This window comes from Saccostrea cucullata, unplaced genomic scaffold, assembly GCF_032062105.1.
Source record: "Saccostrea cucullata isolate Sc308-1 unplaced genomic scaffold, CSIRO_AGI_Scuc_v1 ctg644, whole genome shotgun sequence".
NCBI lineage: Eukaryota > Metazoa > Mollusca > Bivalvia > Ostreida > Ostreidae > Saccostrea > Saccostrea cuccullata.
The window spans coordinates 283214-294014 of record NW_026929567.1 but is presented as its reverse complement, the minus strand read 5'-3'; positions in this window follow the sequence as shown (position 1 = coordinate 294014).

Genomic DNA, 10801 nt, shown 5'->3' with positions numbered 1-10801 from the left:
GCGGAACACCTACTCGTTGCTCTGCATCGAACGCTGCTCTAGTTTTGTTTATATTTTACATTTTATGCCCCGCTATGAATATGGCCGGGGCATATAGTGTTTGTCATGTCTGTCTTCCTTCCTTTCGTCATTCTGTCTTTCCGTCCTTCTGTCCTCCCGTCACACTTTGCGTTTAGCTCTGTTCAAAGCAAAGTTTCAAAGAAACCATCCGAGATATTATCATCAAACTTCATATGCTGATAGATATTGATGAGAGCTACGCAACTGCGTCAACATTTTTGGACCTTTCCTTTGACCTTGACCTCATTTTTGTTAAATTAGTGTTTAGCTCAGTTTTAAACATACCATTCAAGATGCATTTATCAAACTTCACATGTTGATACAAACTTCTTGCAAGGATGATTCATCTCGGGATGAACACTACCAGACTAGCTTCGGATGCTGGATCTGACTTACATTTTCCAGATGAGTGACAAGATTTGAGTTTTTGGAGCAGGTCAATTCTTGAGGAACTATAATACATACTTGGACTAAACTTGGATGGATGATGCATCTAAGGATGGACACTACCAGACTTGCTTCAGATGCTGGATCTGACCTATATTTTCATTCCCGAGTAACTATATAATCCCTGCCTGAACCAAACTTGCATGAATGACGCATCTAGGGATGGACACTACCAGACTTGCTTCGGATGCTGGATCTGACCTATATTTTCATTCCCAAGTAACTATATAATCCCTGCCTGAACCAAACTTGCATGAATGACGCATCCAGGGATGGACACTACTAGACTTGCTTCGGTTGCTAGATCTGACCTATATTTTTCAAACAAGCAATTCAGTTGCATCACTATTCAAGATATTCTGATCAAATTTTATACACATACACATTTTCATGTTGCTTACTAATACATCCTTTGCGGGGCATTCATGTCCTATGGACATATTTCTAGTTAAAAATAGAAAAATATAGCAATTATATAAAAGAATGCTGATTTCGATGCTAGTTGGAGATTTTTTAAAAATAGTTTGATAGAAGTTCATGAACACATCATGTTAAGATTCCTTATTTTACTAATTTTTTTACCTTAACGAACAATCCCCCCCCCCTTGTTTAGCAACGAAAAATTTGTTTTTTTTACAATTATCTTTAAGGGTGATGTCTATGAAATGCAGTACATGTCAGACTGAAGCCTTTCCAAAGCAGACCTGCCAGTAACTCATTGATGTGGAAACCCGAATAAAGTTTTCCGTCCAGAAGTATTTAATATTAAGATTGGGATCAAATACATTAAGATAAAGAGACTGACTGTGCGTGATATGTTTATCTTGATTTTCTTTTCTTTCTGATCATTAAAATTTGAAACATTGTTGACATTTTATTTTGTCATAAAATGCTAGGCAATTCATTTCAATATATTCGTAAATTGAGAGAGGGAAGCAACAAATGTTCAAGGATTTTTCTTCTTTTTAAAAATCTTTTTCCCTTCAATTTTTGAAATCTGAAATATGTATTTTATATCGTTTACTATATAACACATGAATACTGTATTCCTCTTGTAAAGCAATTTTTATTCAGTTTTGATGACAATTTTTTTTTATTTTTATATGTTTTTTTTTACCTTTTGTTCTTGCTTAATTCCAGGTAAGATATTTCTGAATTAAATTTTTATAAATAATATCTTGTCCTTGTTTTCTTTCTGATCATTCTCCTTATCTGTTTCTTCTAGTTTCTAATTATTTTATTAAATTTTGATAGCAATTTAAGTTCTGGTCTTAATAAATTAAGTTCACTTTACGTCATACATGATCTGAATATTTTATATGTACATGTACCATGTTTCCATAGACATAATTTTCCAAGTGATATTGCAAAATTGTTTCTGAATATGATTATTATGATTTTCAAATCGAAATTCCTGTCAAAGTTAGCTGTAAGTGATATCTGCAAGTTAAAATTTGATTGCCCTCAAAATATGTAGATAAACAAGATAAAGGAAATTAGACAACATTTATTATACAAATCCTAATACCTAACAAAGGGATTAATCTTTAATCAACTATACATTTGTGTAAATAACTGGTAATATATAAGCATAAAAATATATCTTATTTCTTTAGTTTCAAATATGTTCATCAATTAAATACAAATGAGGAGATAGGCAAGCTTTTGTAATCAAATATTAATGTTTGTTGACATTATGACTGTTAGTACAGAGGAAAACCTTTTATATTCTAATGCATTTTGTAAAACACTTTTTGATTGGCTAATGCACTGATGTTAAAGCAGTAAAACGAGCATTTACGAGCCTGAAAGTTTTTTCATTGTGACGACATAATAGAGCGATGCAAAAAGGCAATGCTCCGTGACGTATTTAATGTAACAAAATTCAACAAAATAAGACGTCAACAAAATACAAAATGCATGGATTGCATTAGAATGGGAATAACTGATCTTCTAATTCGCTTATGCGTCGCCGGTAAAACTCAGTTTGCGACCGTTAAATCAGCATTGGATGAAGTTCAAGACACTGAAGGTTGTGCATAAGGGTTTAAACACCAGACTTCGGTGCATCAGTTCATTCCCTGCCTTGTATAAGGAACAATAAAGTCTCTTCAAGTCTCAAGGGATGCTGCAATTTCCGCACCGTACACACTGCTACAGGTTATATAGCAAAACGTATTGTTGAAAACGTATAGATGTAAATCTAACTTCTGACATGTGTTTTTTTCATATGTGGTGCCCTCTTATGCGTAAAATTCTCAAGAAAGACGTTCATTTACAAACCCAATATACTGTACGTATACATAAATTGGCGTTTTCGAAATTAGCGCAGTCACTTGGTAGTGAGTGATAAGCACAATCATGAATTAGCGCTACTCATGTCCTTATATGCAGACCCGAGACCTGATAAATACATGACTGATTGATTGTGTAAAGTTTACGTCTTTCTCGAGAATTTTTCACTCACATGGAGACGCCACCATTTGCCGATGGAGAGCTACAAATTTTCACTTACATGGCACTCAGGGCCATTGAGCAGTGATGAATCTTTCTCATGCCAACACCTGCAATGTTCTGCTACACAATAATACTGAATTTCCAGATACATCGTAAAATCCATATTTGATTACTGTTCAATTATATAAAAAAATGACCTATCGATATCTACGTTCTCAAGCATATTTAATGATACATGTTCATACAATTTACTTTGATTTTTGTTCAATTTACCTTCATGTATTTTTAGTACAATAAAACATTTAACATTAAAGAATTAAGTTGTTTCAACATTAAATTTACATGTTTTATTTGATAGACAGCTACATTAGATCATGATTTTCTTAAAATTACCAAATTTGGCATGGTTTCTTTAATGAGTCTTGATCTGCTATAAAGTCCTAAGTTTTATCATAAAGACGTGCATTTCTTTCATATACATGAAGGATATTCCAAAGAGAGGACACAATTCAAAAGGCTTTAAAGCTGACAGTGCCTAAAATTCAGTTTTCCCTATGTTACCTCTTTATCTCGTGAATGTAGTTCGTGTGATATTGTATTCGCATCCAACAGTTGTGATGTCACAATGTGTTTTGAGTCAGGGTAAGGAAGTACGAGGTGCATTCCAAAAATGTCTGGCAACTGTTTAATGACAAATTAACCGTTTTACGGAAATCATTGAGTTTGATATCTTTGGAAAGATCAGAAAAATGTATACATATTGTGACGTCACCTTATAATTTTTATGGCATAATAACTCCAAAAATGACGTCAGAATATACATGTAGAATGTTTAGCATACTGAAAAGTCGCGTTTTTTTTTATCCAAATGAGACGATCGATAACGTGCGGCCAAAGGCTTATTTGAAAAAAAAATTCAAAGAAAATTTAATTTTGGAAAGAAGAAGATTAGGACTATGATACTGTATATGGTTTGTTTACGAGAAAGGTTTATGTCCGGTTATGCTACCATAGAAATTCATTTAAGATTTTTATTTGCATGATACGGTTGGATTTTTGGTCATTTATATAGCTCCCCATTGTTGGAAATAAAATAAAAATTTGGGAATATGTAGAGGCACGGTTGGTTTACAACTGCGCCGCCGCCATTTTGGATTTTCGAGAAAATATGGGGCACACTAAACTTAATTTCTCTAGATCGAGCCTTCACTGATCCCACAAATCTGGTTAAAACAACTGACTAATTAATTTATGCCATCAAACTTTGTTACATGTTTGCCTTTTTTTCTTTGATTGTCAACTTTGTCTTTTTCTCATAGTAAGGTCTCTTTTACGCAAAAGTTTGAGCGAGATTCTTTAAAAACATGCTTTGTTTGACACTCGCTAAAACCATTTCAGAACAAGAAAATCTCCGAATCAGAACACCATAAGATAAATTGAAGTCTATGTAAACATGCCACCAACTGGCATTTGCGTCCGTTTGCTTGCGTCTGTGTATTTTTCAAAAGTTGTCTTTACAATTTGATCAAATTGTGTCTTTTGTTACGTCATTTTCATAATGAGTATGCTAAACATTTTATATTCTGACGTCATTTTCGGAGTAATTACGTCATTAAAATTATAACGTGACATCACAGTACACATTTTTCTTATCTTTCCAATGATATCAGACTAAATAATTTCCGTGAAACGGTTACTTTTTTTTTATTAAACAGTTGCCAAAACTTTTCAACTTGCACCTCATAAAATAAAGAGGAGTCTAAAATATACAAAAAATGTGTAAATCATTTACTGTAACGTATTAAACGTGAAATAATTTTTTTTACTAAAAATATTTAAATATAAAAAAAAATAGGAAATAAATGAAGAACAAACGAGATTTTAACTTTAATCAATATTCTAAAGCTTTATGATAGAGCCTGATAATTTTTTTGTTAAATTTGTATGAGTTGCCCTCCCTATTCTGTACTCGAATTCTTTTCTTTAAGTCCCCTTCAGTTATTTTTTTTTTCAAATAATATACAGGACGATGTTAATTGAACTTTAACATCTCCAGTTAGAAGAAGCTTAAGCTTGATTGTCAATGTTTTCTTTACAGCGTAACTCTATTATAATCTATTATAATTAGTTTTGCAACAGTGAAACGCATGTGAAGTTTAATGACGTTCCTTATTGTTTTGAAGAGTTGTACTACCTTATAAACTTTTTTTCTTTTCAGACCATACAGTGTCCAATTCAAACTCTCTAACACAAAAACCTCTTATTTTCCATTATATAGAAATGCAAGGCATTTAAAAAAAACATTTCCTGGTTTATACAGATTTTTTGAAAAAAAGTTTGTGAAAGAAGTTTTCCGAATGCAAGGCAAATTTTATTGCTACTCGCTGCTCCATGACGCCCTCCAACTTAATGTTTTCTGCCTTTTTTAACCAAGTCCATATTTATTTAGAGACTGATATCTATTAAATGGAACGATATTTGACATTGCCTGATAGCATCTGATGTAATTCAGCAAGACTTCATTGACACATTTAAATTGTAATTCGTTCCAGTTTTACATATTAAAGGTATAACTTTATATACTCTAAAGTGACAATTAGTATATTTGTCGATTTAGACGTTGCTCCGTAACCTTATTTTTGTTGTTCCAAATCTTTAATAATTTTTATAAAATGAAGATATTCCATTTTTTTCACTAAAATTATTCGAATGTGTTGTTAAGATATTGTACCAAAATTTGATATACAATATGTAATACGACGTTTAATTAAAAAGTTAGGACAAAAGTCTACGAACATCTTTCAGGAATGACCCTCATAAATTGAGAAAATGAAACTATAAAAAAAATGAAGGAGGCCACATACATATTTTTGTACGGTGTCTTGAGATAATGAAATAATACAATTTGTCAAAGACCAGTTTTTTCTTTTTTCTCCTCTTTTTCTCTGAAAAAAAATTGCAATTAACAATTTCTATCTTCTTTTCACGCGCTGACTGACATATACGAGGGTTGTCCAAAAAAGTCGTAGACAGGGAACATAGTTTATGTTCTCTTTGCTAAATCAAATTTATTTTCTTGTCTTTGCAAAGAATAACATTTCATAATAAGGTTTTTCAGTTTCATGACGATACCACATTTAATAAGAAAAACATGGAAAAATAAAGAAACGATGTAAGTGGACATCGGCGCACGAAAGCAAGCGTAATTTACGTCTCTGATAACGTCATGTTCTTTTTCTGCTTCACATGAGGCTATAAACATCCAAATGAATATTTCTGTAGTAAAAAAAAACACTTTTGACTGAGGGAATAATTCAAAATTCCTATATGTCTCTGAGAAAAACATGCAAAATCTGAAAAATTGTCCAAAAGGGTGTATAGAGCTTTTCATCTTGTCATATATTTTTAAGATCTGGGTTGTATTAGGATATAAAAAATAAATTGTAAAAGTGTGTCACATGCATCTATTTTTAGTAACAACCCAATTTCTATATTTAGCAATAATTGGCATTATATAGAAGGTAAAAATAGGAAAGTTTGAGGCCCGATAAAGTCACTGCATAATTATTTTAAATACAGTATTTTATTATTTCATAAATACATATATGTCAAAAAATTACAAATACCTATTTTCCATAATGATAACAACTATCTGCAGTCTATACTGAAGCCATATGTTAGGCGAAATTTGGAAATTCAGAATTATTATGGATATTTAGTACAGTGGTACAGCGGTGGGGGATAAAATAATTTGATCAAATAAAGTTTTTTATAATAATTGATTTGTGTTCTATCAAATATCAAAAATTCACCCTTGGCTATTTAGTGCAGATATATTTTATAAATTGTTGAAATGATGACCTAAGCATGTTAGCAAAGCTCTCATTTTGTACCATAGAATTAATCAAATACTATTAATATGGATTCATTTGATGACCAATAAACATATTTTAGTCTGAATTTATATTTAAAAAGGCTGTAAAAATTTATAAGTAGAAAAAACTTAAAATCACTCCCAAAATGATCAAAGAAAATAAGATGACAAGAATGAGTAAATGTGCATAAGAGTTATCTCCCGTTGTGGAAGTCTTGATGTGAAAAAGGCGGAAATGACATTCCAATGTGTCAGGGTCGCCAAGGGGACAATGCAACTACACTGATTTTTATCCATTTCGTGCCGTGTATGTCAAGTATTTTATTTGTATGACTGTATCAAGGATCCATCACACTGTTTGCGCTTCTTTAAAGCTCCGACCGAGATGCTATAGTATCAGGTTGTATGGGAAAAAGTTGTGGACCGACTGGAGGATTGATTGTGAAATGTGGATTTTTTCTCATGACCATGTTGACCATGTATACGGTGGTATATTTAAAGTTATGAATCTACCCAAGACATACGGATAACGTGGGGGGTTAACATGGTTAAAATGGCGAAGAAGAATAACAAACCTCTGCTACCTTGAAGTTGACGAGAAACTGAAGGATCTGACCATGTTGACAGGTAGGCCAAATATCTTATCTCTACTTCAAGTAATATGAGCTGCATTTTTAAGAAATTTATTTTGCCATAAAATTATATAATGTGTTATAATGTTACATTTGTATTTAAATTAAAACCTGTATGCTCAGTAAGACTAAAATGAAGTATTATCAAAGTGTTTTAGAAGAAAGACTTCTGCACAAGCAAATTAGAATTATTTAGAAATCAATATTGTACAGGACAACGATAATGCAATCTTGCTTCAATCATAGGTTATGAAAAAGTTCTTTCATCGCAATGTGGCAAATATGAACAACAGAAGATTATAATGATTTTTTCTCTGTTCTTGAAATAATTCTGCAATAAAAAAATTGGACATCCAAGTTGCAGCTCCTATTTATTTCAATATCTACAGTGACCTATATAGAATTTGTAATGAATGAAAATGTTCTAATTAGGAACAGTCATGTTTATTGTTTGATATGTCTTACATGTATACTTTTGTAAAGAAATTAAGAAAGTCCAATCAGTTGTTAAGAGATGGAGTAAAAATTATAACTTCTCTAGTTAAAAAATATTCACCATTCAACTGCACATATGCTTTGTTTCGCATACATGTAATTTATGCTTTTGAATTGTTGTATTGTGCAAGAAGTGAAATAGTTTGCTACTCAAAATAAGTCTAAACTAAAGAGTATACATAAAAGTACCAGGTATTAAAAGAAGGAAAGGTTTTTTTTTATCCAAATATTATCACACATTTTTCTATTATATTTACTTAAACAATTAATGTATTCAAAATGAATACACATTTTTGCAAAATTGATATTTTAGAAAGGTAATGGGTCATGATAATATGACTCATAACAGAAAGTTTAAACAGAACATTTAAGCATGCACAATATGATATTTAATTAGTATACCATATGTTGGAGAGGTCCAAATTATTCAAATTGTATAACAAACCTGGGTAAAGTTATAAATAATTTACTATTAACTTTCACTTCTTGTAGCAACATTTGTCAACATGCAGAGGATTTTTTTGGACCCCAATACATTAAAAGACAAGTGTCCTGATCCAGATGTAAATGGTAAGAATTGTCATCTGAAAAAAATATTTAAGAAGTCTTATATGAAAAAAAAACTTATTATTATTATAGTCAAATGCTCTTTAATAGAGCTATTCCGCATGTTCAGTGACACAGTTTTGTCACAATGATAAAGCCAGTGTTTTCTTACTTTGTTTGGTACATAAAGAGCTGATTTTTGCTATTCTCTTGATCACACTAATTTAATTATCTACTGATCAAGTCTAAGTGAAAATGTGAATGATTTACCCTAGGAAGGGGCCAAAATGGCCGACCAAAGTTTTACACAGAAATGTATAGGAAAAGTTTTTAAAAATTCTTCTTCTCAAGAATGACAAAGCCACGAATATAATCATATTCATATGGAAGCATCCTCAGGTAGTGTAGATTCAAATTTGTTCAAATCATGACCCCCGGGGATAGGACAGGGCCACAATGGCCGACCAAAGTTTTACATAGAAATATATAAGAAAATTCTTTAAGAATCTTTTTAAGAATCGCAAAGCCATGACTGGTCATACATGTATTTATATGGAAGCATTCTTGAGTAGTGTTGATTCAAGTTTGTGCAAATCATACCCTCTCGCCTTTAAGGAATGATTGGGACTACTTTTGGGTTTAAGCTTTTCAATAATGAATCAATTTGAATTATTTCTGCTTTTATGCTAGCCACGGTGCTCAGGTGAGCGATGTGGCCCATGGGCCTCTTGTTTTGATTATAAACTTAATATTCTTAAAATCAGTGTTGATGACAGCAATGATTTTGTCATTATTTTCTTACTTAGACCTTTCCAATGATTCAACCTCACCTTTCCTCCATTCAGCAGTTACTTATGCATGTACAAAAAATTATTCTTTATGTCATCATATTTTATTGATATATACTCAAAGAAGGAGGACATATTTCTTTTCATTTCATGGTGCATTTTGTTTCATAGGTTATGCAGTTTTTCCAAGAAAGAAGGAACAATGGAGCACAACTGAAAACCCATTTCAATCAAACCATGATCTGACTGATCAAGTGAAAGATGATACCAGTTGTGAAAGTTGTCAAAACTACAGCAAGCAAAGAGAGTAGTAATCATCAATACATGTATAACTCTTGTTAATATTCATCAGACCAAAAAGAATTTTCAATTTTGAAATTTGAAAAATATTTGGCAGTTGGAAATCTCATTTATTTTACAAATTCAGGATCAAGTAAGAACAACACAGCAAATTTGTATGCTACTAAAATGTTCAAGCATTAGAGAGTTTCAAAATTTACTGATACAAACTGCAATGCGTCCTATCAGGAACAGGCATTGGTGGAGTTCAATAAGAGCCAACAGGAAAATCAATTGGTTTGGCTTCAAAATCCAGAAAATGATTCTCCCAGAAAGTGAACAATTACTTGTCTATGATACGTGAAAATTGTTAGAGAGCAGTAAATGTCCAGATGTTGTTTTATGGCAGAAGAAGAAAGTAATGAGTGCAAATGATGAAATTTTATAAACAAAATAAATGGCTAAGTAGCTCCAAAAAAGGAGGATGTATTGTGTCACATCAAAAAAAAAAAATTCAAGCCATTTTCACCTTCCCCCAGTAAAAAGAACTTGTCTGAAATATCTCAATGTTTGTATCGATGATGTTGAAAAATTGCAGAAATTGTTTGTACTTTAACACTCAAATGAATATGTTGATCAAATGACCAGTATGATGAATAATGTGTTCACTAAAAAATGGTTCACTTGTGTAAATATTGACCAAGTATGTATACATGCATTAAATGTAATTATTATTTTCTTTATTGTTCCAACTATCTGATTGGCTCAAACTGGATCACATGATCAAGAATAAAAAGTGTTACAGACTGGATGTTTCTTTTTTAAAAATTTATAAACCTGCTGTTTCTAAAATTGGAAACGTTCTTCTTTGAAGCAAAAATAGTGCTGACGTCACAATAGTCTTTATAGACTGGATGTTTCTAAAAACAGATACTGCAGCTGGTTTTCATTACTGTGACGTCATAATACAATGGCATAGCATTGCTTTGTATGAGAAGTTACTGGGTATTTTAAAGAAGGATTTTAAGACATTTCTTTGGAACTAATAAAAAACAATAAAACAATTGTAGCCTTATGATTCCGTACAATCCCTCAATATATAGGCCTTAGAGAAAGCATATCGACCTCGCACTTCGTGCTCGGTCGATATGCTTCCTATAAGGTTTATATATCGAGGGATTGACCTCATCAAAAGGCTATAGTTGTATAATAAACGTTTATAC